The sequence below is a fragment of the Canis lupus genome, chromosome 32, assembly GCF_003254725.2.
Source record: "Canis lupus dingo isolate Sandy chromosome 32, ASM325472v2, whole genome shotgun sequence".
NCBI classification, from domain to species: domain Eukaryota; kingdom Metazoa; phylum Chordata; class Mammalia; order Carnivora; family Canidae; genus Canis; species Canis lupus.
Genome location: NC_064274.1, coordinates 24,890,376 through 24,904,343, shown reverse-complemented (window position 1 = coordinate 24,904,343; position 13,968 = coordinate 24,890,376). Strand labels below are relative to the sequence as shown.

Genomic DNA, 13,968 nt, shown 5'->3' with positions numbered 1-13,968 from the left:
CAACCACCACAATCAGAATACATTTTTTTCCCTTTTGCTATATCTTTGTATTCATACCTTCTCTTTGCCCTAAGACCTGGTAATCACTTATTTGCCTTCTACCACTGTAGTTTAGTCTTTTGGGAAAAAAAAATATTAAATTAATATAATCATACAACATGCAAACTCTGAGTCCAGATACTTTCACTAACCATAACATCTCTGAGGTTTATCTAAGTTGCCAAGTATTTCAAAAGTTTTCTCCTTTTTATTACTGAGGATATTGAATTGTATGGATGTACCAAAGTTTGTTCATCCACTGTTGGTAAAACGTTTGGGTTGTTTCTAGTTTTGAGTGATTATGAAGAGAGTTGCTATAAACACCCATGCAAAGATTTGTGTGTGAACAGAAGTTTTCATTTCTCTAGGGTAAATAACAAAAGTGGGATTGCTGGGCCATATAATAAATGTATATCTAACTTTATAAGAAATTGTGATAACACTTCATACCTGTCAGAGTCGCTATTATCAAAAAGACAAGAGATAACAAGTGTTGGCAAAGATGTGGAGAAAAGGCAACCCTTGTGTACTTCTGGTGGGAATGTGAATTGGTGCAGCCACTATAGAAAACAGTATGGAGGTTTCTCAAAAAATTAAACGTAGAACTAGCATACGATCCAGCAATTCCATTTCTGGGTATTTATCCGAAGAAAACAAAAAAGGTTCATTTGAAATAAATAAATAAATAAATAAATAAATAAATAAATAAATAAATAACTGAAATATATATATGTGTGTGTGTATATATATATATATATATATATAATCACTATATTCATTACAGTGTTATTTACAATAGCCAAGGTAAGAAAGTAACCTAAGTGTCCATCAATAGATGAATAAAGAAGATGTGCTATATGTATGCAATGGAATATTATTTAGGTATAAAAAAAATGAAATCATACCATTTGCAACAACATGGATGAGCCTAGAGGGTATTATGATAAGTGAAACAGTCAAACAGAGAAAGGCAAATATCCTATGATTTCACTTGTATGTGGAATCTAAAAGATAAAACAAACAAAACAGAAACAAACTCACAAGTACAGAGAATGAACTGGTGTTTGCCAAAAGAGAGGTGGGTAGGTGGATGAGCAAAATAGGTGAAGGGAATTAAGAGTTACAAACTTCCAGTTATAAAATATGTAAGTAACAGGGACATGAAGCACAGTATAGGGAATATAGTCAATAATATTGTAATAATTTTGTATGGTGACAGATGGATAACTACACTTATCATGGTGAACATTTCATAATGTAAATAAATGTCAAATCAGTGTCATGTACATCTGAAACTAATGATATTGTATGTCAACTATACTTTAATAAAAAGAAAAAAGAAAAAAATGTGAAACTGTTTTCCTCAGTGGCTATACCCTTTTGCATTCATACCAACAGTATATGAGAGTCCAACTTATCCAGATCCTCATCAGCAATTGATATTGTCAGTATTTTTGTTTTTATTTAAGCAATACTAATGTGTGTGTAGTTGTATCTTAATGTGTTTTTTTTTAATATTTATTTCTTTGAGATAGAGAGAGTGAGTGAGTGAGAGAGAGAGTTAGAATCTGAAGCAGACTCCACACTTAGCACGGAGCCCAATGTGGGGCTTGATCCCACAACCATGAGATAATGACCCACAGGAAACCAAGAGTCATATGCTTAACCAACCAACTGAGCCACCCAGGCTCCCATCAATGTGGTTTTAATTCACGTTTCATTAATGAATAATAATGTTGGACATTTTCGTGTGCTTATTTGTCATTAATATTTCTTCATACATGAAGTATCTGTTCAAGCCATTTGCCCATTTTTAAATTAGATTGTTTTCTTACTGTTGAGATATTTTTTAACCTTATTGAATTATAATTTACATTCCATAAAATACAGTCATTTTAAGTACATAATTCAATAATTATTCATAAGTTTTTAGTTAGGTAACCATTAACACAATCTAATTTAAGAACATTTTTATTTCCCCGAAAAGAAACTTCACTCTAATTGTAGTCATTCCCTGTTCCACACCCAGACCTACACAACCAAAATGCTATTTTCTCCTGCTATAGATTTGACTTTTCTGGAATTTGGTATAAATAGAGTCATACAATATGTAATCTTTTGTATAGACTTCAAATTGTTTTCTCTGTTTTGAATTGGATTATATGTCTTCTTATTAAATTGTAAGAGTTATTTGTGTATTTTAGACACAAGTCCTTTATTGTACATATTGCAAATATTTTCTCCCTGTCTTTGGCTTGTTTTTTTACTCTCTTCATGGTGAATTTGAAGAGCAAAAATTTTAATTTTGATGAAGTACAATATATCATTTTTCCCTTCATTGTGCTTTTGTGGTCAATTCTAAGAAATTATTAGTTACCTCAAGGTGGTAAAGATTCAGTTGTATGTTTTCTTCCTGATAGTTTTATAGTTTTAGATCTTACATTTATATATGATCCATTTGGAGATAATTTTTGCGTGTGGTGTGAGGTAACAACACAATCCATCTTTCTGTGTGTGGCTACCCAATTGTACCAGTACTGTTTTGTTGAAAAGGCTACAGTTTCCCCTCACAGATTGCTTTGGCACATTTGTCAAAAATCAATAAATGTGTTTATTTCTGGACCTGGGATATTTCTAGTTCATTGATCTACATGTCTATTTTTCTACCAGGACTATAGTATTTTGATTACTGTAGCTTCATAATAGGTTTTGAAATATAGAAGTGTAAGTCCTTCAACTTTGTCCTTATTTTTCAAAATTCTTTTGACTATTCTAGGAGATTTGCATTTCCAAATTATTTTTAGGATCAGCTTTTTAAATTTTTAAACCACAATAAGGATTTTTATAAGGTTTGTGTTGGACTTTTCAATTTAGGAAGTAATGTCAACTTAACAGTTGAGACTTCCCATCCATGAACATGGACTGTCTCTCCATTTATTGAGGTATTCTTTATTTCAGCAATGCTTTGTAGTTTTCAATGTACAAACCTTTCATTACATTTATTTCTAATATTGTATTCTTTTTGGTGCTGTTGAATAGAATTTTTAATATAATTTTTATTTAAATTCTAGTTAGTTAACATACAGTGCAATATTGGTTTCAGGAGTAGAATTCAATGATTCATCACTTACATACAATACCCAGTGCTCATTACAAGTGCACTCCTTAATCCCCATTACCCATATAGACTTACTCCTCCCTCCATCAACTCTCAGTTTGTTCTCCATCTTTAAGATTCTCTTATGGTATGTTTCCCTCTCTCTTTTATTTCCCCCTCCTATATGCTCATCTGTTTTGTTTCTTAAATTCCACATTGCTGAATGGAATTATTAAAGTTTATTTTCAGATTGTTCATAGCTAGTATGTAGAAATGCAGTTGACTTACTTTGTTGTATCCTGTGACTTTGTTGAACTTATTTATTGATTCTAATGGGTTTTGGTTTTGGTGCACTCTTTAGGATATTCAAGATAGAGGAATAAATCATCTGCTAATAAAGATAATACTTTCTTCTTTTTAATTTGCATGCCTTTTATCGTTTTTCTTTCTTTTATATTTTATTTTTGTTTGGTTGGTTTTTGCCTGGTTGATTACCCTGGCTAGAATCAATCTCCAGTACAATTTTTAATGGAAGTGATGAAATTGGACATCTTTGCCTTGTTCCACATTATAAGGAAAAAGAAATAAATTTTTAACAATTAAGTATGATATTAATTTTAGATTTTTAATCAGTCCACTTTAATAGGCTGAAGAAGTTCCTTTATATTCCCAGTGTGTGGAGAGTTTTTATTCTGAAAAGCTTTTGGGTTTTGGTAAATGACTTTCTGCCTTTGTGAATATGATCACATGGTCTTTGTTCTTTATGCTATTACTATGGTATATTACATTAGCTGATTTTCAGATTGACCTTGAATTTCTGAAATAATTTCTGCTTTTCCATCATGGATAATACTTTCTGTATGCCACTATTTATTTCAGAAAGGAATTTTTTATTTATTTATTTATTTATTTATTTATTTATTTATTTATTTAAGATTTATTTACTTATGATAGACATAGAGAGAGAGAGAGGCAGAGACACAGGAGGAGGGAGAAGCAGGCTCCATGCCGGAAGCCCGACGTGGGACTCGATCCCTGGATTCCAGGATTGTGCCCTGGGCCAAAGGCAGGCACTAAACCGCTGAACCAGCCAGGGATCCTCTCAGAAAGGAATTTGATATTCTCATTAGACAAAGTTGAGGGGAATTAATTCCTAGAATATGCAAAAAATTTTTAAACTCTCCAAGTGTAACATTGAATATTTCCATTGAATCATTGAATCATTGAGCATTAGAGGGCCTTATTGAAGTTGCATAAAAAAATCTCATTACTCTCTATATAGAAAATTGTTTCAGATGGAGAGATTTAGAAGAGAAATAATCAGTATGTCCTACCTGGATGGGATAGGTTTGTGTTGAAGAGCTAGGGACAATATCAAAAGATATTTTTTCAATCCTTAGAATTTTGGCATAAACTTATTTTTCTTTTAATGCCAATCACAAGTTCTAAGAACTGAGTTAAATTGTTTTTGCCTCAAGCGTACCACTTTAGCTGTTTTTTTGCTTTTGTTTTTTTTTTTTTTTGCTTTTGTTTTTATCCTAGGTGTTAATTTCATTTTATTCAACACAGTTTGAGATGTTTTAGATTGTCTAGTGTGCCTGACATTATCTTCATCTCTTTGTACACACTGTTATTTAATGCTATTTTAACTTCATAATCATACTCTATATTATGCTTATTATTCCCATTTATCAAAGTTGAGAAAACTATTGCTTTAAAAATTGTAAACATGCTGAAATTTCTATTTGTAAATAATTATTCACTCCATCCAAATATTCCACAGCCATAGAAGTATTCAAATATTCAACTGTCCAAATGTTCAATAACCATTTGCAGTCACTATTCAACTGTAATGTCAACTACTATAGGTATTTTGTTAGGTGCTATGGAACACAGAGAAAAATAAATGGGTAAAAAATCAATCAATCAATATTTCCAATGAGCTAAAATCAAAATATGAGCATAATGCTGTTGGAGCACTGAGAAGGTTGAAAACTAACTCCAGACAGAGAGAAGTGAAGGAATCCAAAGTGATCATTCTTTAATCTGAGTGAAAACTCAAGGATACTTGGAAGTTAAGCAGGCATAGAATTTTAGAATAAGGTATAAGCAAGAGATGAATTATCACAGTAAAGAAGCTACCATATGAGAAATATGAAATTATTAAAGGCCATGTGAGCTGGACAATTTCTATTTCAGTTCAGATCTACCCTCTACTTATTCCACTGTTTTTTCTGTCCCCTCCCCACCAGGCCATTTCTGTGGACTAAATGCATCTATAGAGTCCCTTGCTCTCTGGCCTCTTCTTGGCCTTGCCTAGGGGGAGACACTTGGAAGAGATGGGAGAAAGAGAGGAGAGCAAGTTTGGGTTGTATCTACCACTCCTTCCATTCAGGATTGCTGTGAATTGACTAAGCCCTCAACAGTATCCGTATTTCTTGTCAAGTGCTCTTCCCCCAAGGGTTCATCTCCTCACTTTAGATTATAGTAGCATCCTTTCATCCTTCAGACCTGGCCAGGGGGGACACCCATTCCTAGTCCTAGGAATGTTCATTTCAAGTTGATTTCCTTTAACACCTTTGTAAAATGGAGTTTGTTAAATGGCTTATCTATTTAATTTTGTAAATGGCCCCTTTATTAAACTCTCTTCAGTTTTCCCACTCCAGTGTGCAATCTCTTTTCCCTGGAGCTCTGACTGACACAATGGAGTAAATTTGAGCATAAAGTAAGATATTTAGTGACACTGTAGTAAAGATTGTGCAGCACTGCAGTTAATTCTGTCGAAAGTGAAGAAACAGTGAAATAATTTAGAAAGATAACTTTAAAGACATTGTGAAGAAAGCGAAGAAAGAGTAGCATCAGGAAAATTCATTATGACAATGTTCCAATAGTCCAAGAATTGAGATTTGGAAGGGACAATAGAACAGATTTGGTGATGTCAGAAGTTGAACTGATAAGGTTTATGATTGTGCAAAGAAAATGAGAAAAATAAAGGGGTTCAGAGTAACTCATATGTATATATGAATGATATTTACAATGATTCATACTCAAAAAAGTATTCATTTTCCAAAAGTGAAAAGCCTATTAATGAAGCATGAACATATTTTCATATGAGTAGTACTATTCATGCTTTTTTCTGAAGCCATTGACACTGTAAAAGAGTAGATATAACATTGTTTCTCTTCATTCTAATAATACTCTTAATGTTGCCCATTAGTTAAGAAAAATGTCTGCCAAAACTATTGACTTATAGTACCAATTATAATATGTAACTTTACTTAACCACATGCATATAAAAGCTATATAAAAAGGGAAGCCAAATAATTTTAAGGCAACACTGATAGAGAGGAAGTGAATTTTGGCTCAATACCATTTAATATATGAGTCATACATGTAGTACTCTGAAAATTATACAAAGTAATAAGTTATTTCACTCAATTGTCCCAACAATCTTCTTCCTGTTATAATTCTCTGATAAGGGACTGGAATTATAATTAATTTTCAGACAAACTCTCTCTGATTAAAATTAGAATCTCAAAGTTGCGTGGGAGACTACTTTTACATATTTCAACAATTTGCCTTACATTTATAATCCTTTAATTCATTCAGTAAATGGTGATTCATTCTATTTCTGATTCCTGAGTGCCTTAACAAAGGAGAGAAAGAAGAAAAAAGACTTATTACCACTGGAGACAATCTATTGTCCCCTAGAGACTTGTGATTCATCTATGTCCAAGAAGTGTAGTTTGAGTTTTACCTCCTATCATGATCTCAAACTGCTCTATCTATTCTATAGCTCTTCATACATTTGACTAAAGCTAGCAAGTGTCCTGAGTCTTCTCTGCTAAAGAAATTTCAGTACCTTTGTTCATTGATTATAATTTTACATGTCTATTGCTCCCGCCTGGGAATTTCTTTAGCTCTTATTCTAACTCCTCCACTTTGGGGCAGCCTTTTGAATTCTCTTTTTATCTAAAAACTCTTTTCCTTATAAAACAAAATAAAACTGGATGCATATCTGTTTGTATTGCCCCAAAAAGAGGCTTTGTGTATGCATTTTAGGAAGCATGTTATAGTATAAATAGAATATCATGTATAGTTATACACAATTAGGTATATAGTGTTTTGTATTATCTCTATGAAACACTGAATACTAAAAATATTTATAGGTCAATTTCAACTTCAAATACATTTAAATGAAGGGATTGCTTCCAGGAAAATAATCTTCCAGAGTTCAAAAGTATTTTCAAGGGGAATTAGTTTCTTAATATCTGATTGATAACATAAAGGTGACTGTGAAAGCAGCACTTTCGAAGTGATGTATAGAAGTGGTTATGTATGTTCCCATTAACTTTTAAAATTTATTTATTTATTCATGATAGACAGAGAGAGAGAGAGAGAGAGAGAGAGGCAGAGACACAGGCAAAGGGAGATGTAGGCTCCATGCAAGGAGCCTGATGTGGGACTCAATTCCGGAACACCAGGATCACACCCAGGGCCAAAGGCAGGTGCTAAATCGCTGAGCCACCCAGGGATCCCTTCCATTAATCTTCTAAGACAATATAGAGATGACACAAGATGTAAGTTAGTTGGACTCTGAAAAAATGATTAAGAGTTTTATAGTATCTCATGGATGAAATAATCTATTATATTCTGATTTTTGAATTATATCATCAGAGATAGTATAAATAACATAAAATAATCTTTTATTTTATAAATAAGTTTTATATTGTCAATACAGAAAGCCACTTCTAGGGATCCCTAGGTGGCTCAGCAGTTGAGTGTCTGCCTTCTCCCAGGGTGTGATCCTGGAGTCCCAGGATGGAGTCCCACACTGGGTTCCCTGCAGGGAGCCTGCTTCTCCCCCTATGTCTCTGCCTTTCCCTCTCTGTGTCTCTCATGAATAAATAAATAAAATCTTTAAAAAAAAAAAAAAGAAAAAGAAAACCACTTCTAAATTCATATTTGAAATTCTGACAAGAAATTGTTTTATGTCATACTTAATGAGGTAGCTTTTTGTTATAACTCATTTTATAATTACTATAAATAGAATTTAAAGATTAAATGATTTACATATAAAGCTCTTAGAAGAGTGTCTGGTAGAGGTGTTGGCAATTATTGCTTTTATTGTCAAAAAAGAAAATCTAAATATATATTGAATATGTAATATCAGTGAAGTCATGAGTAATAAATACCTCCATCTCCAGCTTCATTTGACACCTCTGCTTTCCCCTCCTCTGTACTATAGCGAAGCTGGCTTTTTTATTTCCTCAGATGCCTCATGGTTTCTCCAACCTCAGGACTTGTTATTCTGCTTTCTCTTCCAATCCCACCTTCATTCTAATTAACTCCTATTTATCATTCTAAATTGATGTTGCTTCCTCAGGAAAGCCATGACTATTAATATATCTCTACCATCATTTCAACCTAGGTCAAATTACCTGTTGTATGCTTTATAATTACTAGTACATGTCTTTATAGCATCCTGGTGTACACAATGGAGACAATTTTATTTTGCAGACCTCCCAAAGGATTAAACTAGACTGACTAGTCTATTGACAGTACAGGGAACTGGGCTAAAGTTCTCAAAGCATTGTAAATGACAGGGTCACCCATGGTACATGTAGAGTTTTTTTTTTTTAATTGCATAATATAAAGTGAGTATAACAAAGAAGAAAAGTCAGGTTTAGAATCATAGGATGAAGACTAGTGGTATATTCTCTCCTCCCCTAAACTCCTAAAATTTTGAAATCTGAAATTCTTTATATAATTGGATTTGTTGTGGAAATCATATGACAGTACAATTTCACTCCAGGTTCACAATGGGTGAGATAAATGTTTCTGACATGGTTTCAAGAACAGAAACAGAGGGTACCAAGTAGGTCAGATTGGATATCACTTAGAAATCATGGGGGAGGATGCTGAACGTGTGCAGGCCATTACAATAAAGCTCCAAGGAAAGTTTAACTAAATATCCTTGAGTCAATGTTTCCCAAGCAACATTTAGGTAATTTCTGAAGTATTTTGTGACTATTTGAATAATGTATTTCTTCTATGTAAGACTCTGAACTCCACAAGAGTAGGAACTATATCTATTTCACTTACCAATATGGCCAGAAAATGTAATACAATCTTGGAAAAAAGCATTCAAGAAATAATTGAAAACAAATAGTTGATACTAGATTAATAAATGAGTAGACAAACCTAATTGTCAAATTTAAATTGAATGTGTATACATTGAAAGTCAAGTACTTTTTCTATTCAGAAACTTTATTTTTTAAATACAGTCTCCCTTAAATGCCTGTTTATAAATTTTACTCATACAAAACAAAAACTTGAGTAAACAAGTGATTTGTTTCTTGCTTGATAATATTTTGAAGTTCCTATTATATGTGTACATATATTTGAATATATGTATATATGTTTGTTTTAATAAATACTTGTTCCCTTAAAAAGTCACTAAGACAATATTTATAATAAATTAATTGGCTCACTCTTGCTTCTTTAAAACACTTATGAAAAAGCACAAAATAAAATTTGTCTACAAAATGCAGTTTCATAAAAGATTATATTTCTCTCTAGTGATTTTTCAAAGCAGAAAATGCCTTAGCACCAAAGGCCTGAAGTTGAAATTTTATGGGTCATGAACAGCTGTTATAACTAATTATTTTACACAGACAATAGCCAGACAGCATATTATATTTGGGCTTTAGAGACTAAAACATTGTCTACCGTGGCCAGAAGCAAATTGGAAAACAGCAAAATCCATGTCTTTTCAGGCAAATATTTTTTGCATTGTTGATATAATCAAGTACCATCTGCAGAGTGTACTCTGTATTCATACTAAAGCTTTAAAATGCAAAGAGGCTCATAAAGATCCAGAAACAGAGCTTAATAAAAATGTTCACAAAAGGAAGAATTATACCAGATATCAAGAACAATTGCAAAATGGAAAAGGCTTACTTATTGAAAAAATTATGTCAAAATATTCTATTTTAGACATCAAAGGACCAGAAAAGACCCTTAAATTATATCAGAAAAATATAAGTGGTAAAGGAATGTGAATCTTATAGTAGAATGAAAAGGGAAATTGATAAAAGATGGCATTAAAAATATGAGCTTTCAATGGGTGCTTCTGAGAATTTCAGACTAATGGATAATGAAAAAGTGATTTTAAACTTGTTTAAGTGATTATGCTAATTGGAAGAGTGAAGAATCCAGTCTTAACTATTGCATACAAAATGACCATACCAAGGAAACTAATGTATTTATGAATCTGTTTAGTGAGAAAAGAATGGTAGTGAGAAGCCCAGCCTAGGAACAGCTAACCTTTGATCACATAAAAAGTATGCATTTCTTTAAAGGAGAAATAAAGTACTGACAATCATTTGAATGATACTGTGTCTCAGATTGGATCATTTCTTCTCAGGGTCCCAGTGATATTCATATGGATGAGCCTTAAAGATCCAGGGTTTTTTTCATGCCTACTTTTGAGCAAATTATTATGGAGACAGTCACAGAATAGGAAATGTTGATGCCACAATGAATCCCTAATTACCAATTTCAAATTGGTCTTGTCAGCAGTGCCTGGAACTCTACCTACTTCTTAGGCCAACGGGTTCTCCCTTTATACAGTGTTTCAGCATTTCTTATTTTCCTCAAACCGTTAACAGAATTCAACCTTCCAGTAACACCCTACTCCAGGCAGCAATCTTCTTATCCAAACCAAAACAATAGCCAGGTTACTTCTTCCCCTGCTTCCATTCTTTTTCCTCCTTCAGTTCCTTTTCTGTACTAAAATCTGATTATTCTTCTCTGACTAATCATCTTGATTACTTGCCATAGGACAAAAAAACAATCTGCTCTGCAACTCCATCTTAAACCACTTCCCCTTTCACTTTCCATGTTCCTATTACAGTAGTGTTTACTCAAGTGCCCAATGCTTCCCCCATCCTTACCCATTGCTTTGGTTTCCTGGGGCTGTTGTAACAAAGTACCACAACCTGAGAGTTCAAAACAACAGAACCTCACTGTCTTAACAGTCTGGAAGCTAGAAGTCTGAAATCAGGGTTTGGCAGAGGCCACGCTCCCTCAGAAACTTGTAAGGAAATCCATCCTTGCCTCCTCCTAGCTTTTTGTGGTTTGCAGGTAGTCTTTGGCATTGCTTGGCTTTTAGGTGCATCATTCAATTCTCTATCTTCATATAGCCTTCTCCATATGTTTCCCTCTGTTCCCAAATTTCTCCTTTAAATCAGTCATATTGGATTAGGGCCCACCCTAATAACCTCATTTTGACTCAGTTGCCTTTATAAAAAGTTGATTTCCAACTAAGACACATTCTGTATCTCTTTAAAAAAGATACAACATATCTTTTTTAGAGAGACACAACTCAACCAATAAAAACCCATTAACACAGGATTTTTTCACATATCTTTTGTTCTTCCAGAAATCTTCCTGGTAATTCCTTTTCTTTTGCCGCCTTGCATAGTCACCTTTCCAAATTTCAACTCAGAATTTTCTTAGGGAAGACTGAGTCACATTCCAAATATGTTTTTCTCAGTAAATGCATTCACATGTCTATATATTGCTTGCCTTTGTACACTTGTCACATTTGTAATTTTATGTTTATTTTACATTATTTGGTTAGTCTAGACTATGAGCTCTGTGAAGGTCATTTCTCCTCAGTGTTGTATCACTATAGTGTCTGGAATATCACAGTAGGCATTCAACAAATGTCTGGTTGAATGAATAATGGATCAGACCAGAAATGACAAAAATGTCAAATTGAAGTTCCTAAATTTCTATTTTCACTAATAGTTAGTTAATGAGAACATAAACTGTTTGTTTTCATATAATTCATATGAAACAATACCTGTCAGGAAATAATTTCTGTAATATAGAGTAATTTACCAAAAAAAATCAATAAGCAACTTGCACCTCATTTTGAATTATATGTGCTAGAGTAACTGTGTAGGACTCTAACTCTGCTCATGTCACTCAAATTCTCTTTTTTAGTCTCAAAAAATAAACTGTTTAAACATCGATATTGCATTCATACACTTCTGAGGCAAGCAGAAAAGCAAAAAATTGTTAGAGTTGAAGAATATTCAGTTCAGTACAACAAAATTTATTGATAAGTGTTGTGCTTGGCTCTAGAAATGCCCATTAAGCAACAAGTCAATATAATGAGAGAAATGCTGTGGTGAATCATAATCAGCAGCAGTGTAAACAGAAGTGCCCAACTACAATTATTGCCTTTCTGTGCTTGACTTTTGTCTTTAATATTGAACATGAACACTTTTGGATTCTGAGGCATAATGTGGTTCTTTGGATGGCATCTACCATATATATTTTTCTTTCTCTTTCACAATTCCTTACATGAACAGTCATATTCAAAGCCATAGTCTGTAAATATATGGACTTTGAAGACTGGCAGGACTGGTTTAGAATTCTAGCTTTTACCATCTGAGGTCATTTTGAACAATTTACTTAATGTCTTTAAGCTTCAGTTTTCTATCAAATAGAGATAATAACAAAAAAAAATAGAGATAATATTATTCGGTTGATTAGATTGTTCTGGATATTAAATATATGTAATGTATATAATAAATTGCCTGCTCATTGTTAGCAATCAGTACATGCTGCTAGTTCTCACCAACATAAGCACAAGAGGTACATTTTAAACAATTTTCAGTTTCAAATATATGCATTTTATTTTCATTGTGTGGTTCACTTTATTTTCTGAAACTATGGTACTGTTTTTATGATTTTTTTCATACTTAACATTCACTTTTATCTATTAGCTGTCATACATAATAATGAGGATGTTTCCTTTAAGTAAATCTCAACTGAAGTTAATATTATTAGTGGTATATAAATAAGTTCCAAAATATCTATTAAAGGTCCAATTTTGTCTAATATTCATAAAGCAAAGAGCAATAAGCAAGTTAATAAATTATCCTTATCCTGAGATATTTATTCTTAAGATTAAAATGTTTTGTGCTTGAGTAACACTCATTCTTTGATTAAATTGTTGCCTTTGAAAATTTTTCATAAATCAAAATACATTTGAGAAACACAAAATGGTCAACAGTAAAATATTTAAATAATGTTTTATTGATAGAAATGCAGAAATACAATTGATTTTATGTATAATTTGTAATTAATTTTCTGCTCTATTAGCCAGAGTTTGGTAATTAAGTATGTTATTCAATTTAAAACTGTAAATTGATTCACTATTTTACCAAGTGAATAAACTTGACTTTTGTTAGCATATTCAGAGAGTTTCCAATTTCCCAAAAAGTTGCACTCAAAAAATCATATATGTGTTTTTCAGAGTCTCAAATATATTTTCCTATAACTATTATGTTATACGTAGTTACATAGACAGTATGAATATTTTCATGATAAACCATGACTTCAATTTAGAGGTAACAGCAAGACATAGCCTCAGTCAAGCTTGACTTATTCATTATTATTTGAGTCCTGAACTTGTCTCTTGAAGGTTTTAAGTGAAGTTGATGATATACTTTATAGGGGGCTCCTCATCTTTGTCAATCATAGCCATATTAGTTCTCTAGAATTTTCTTCTGAACAGTTAAACATATAGAAGAAAAATGGTAGTTTTGAGGTGTAGAACTCATTTTTAAACACTGACTACACACTTTACCAATTCCATTCAGCAGACATTTATGAATTCTAATAATGTGCTAGGCACAGTACCAAATAATTGATACCTTTCACTTACATTATTTCTATTGATCTCGACTTTACCCCTACAAGGCGGATGTTCTTATTTCTATTTTTAAAATAATGAAGTTGAGGTTTAAAAA

The 13,968-nt window shown here is 32.5% G+C and overlaps 1 protein-coding gene across 1 annotated transcript in view; it reads left to right on the top strand.

The window, feature by feature from the left end:
- Positions 1 to 13,968, top strand: part of TACR3 (tachykinin receptor 3) — an 83,055-nt gene that overhangs the window by 17,371 nt on the left and 51,716 nt on the right. The gene's annotated exons all lie outside the window — the stretch shown is intronic.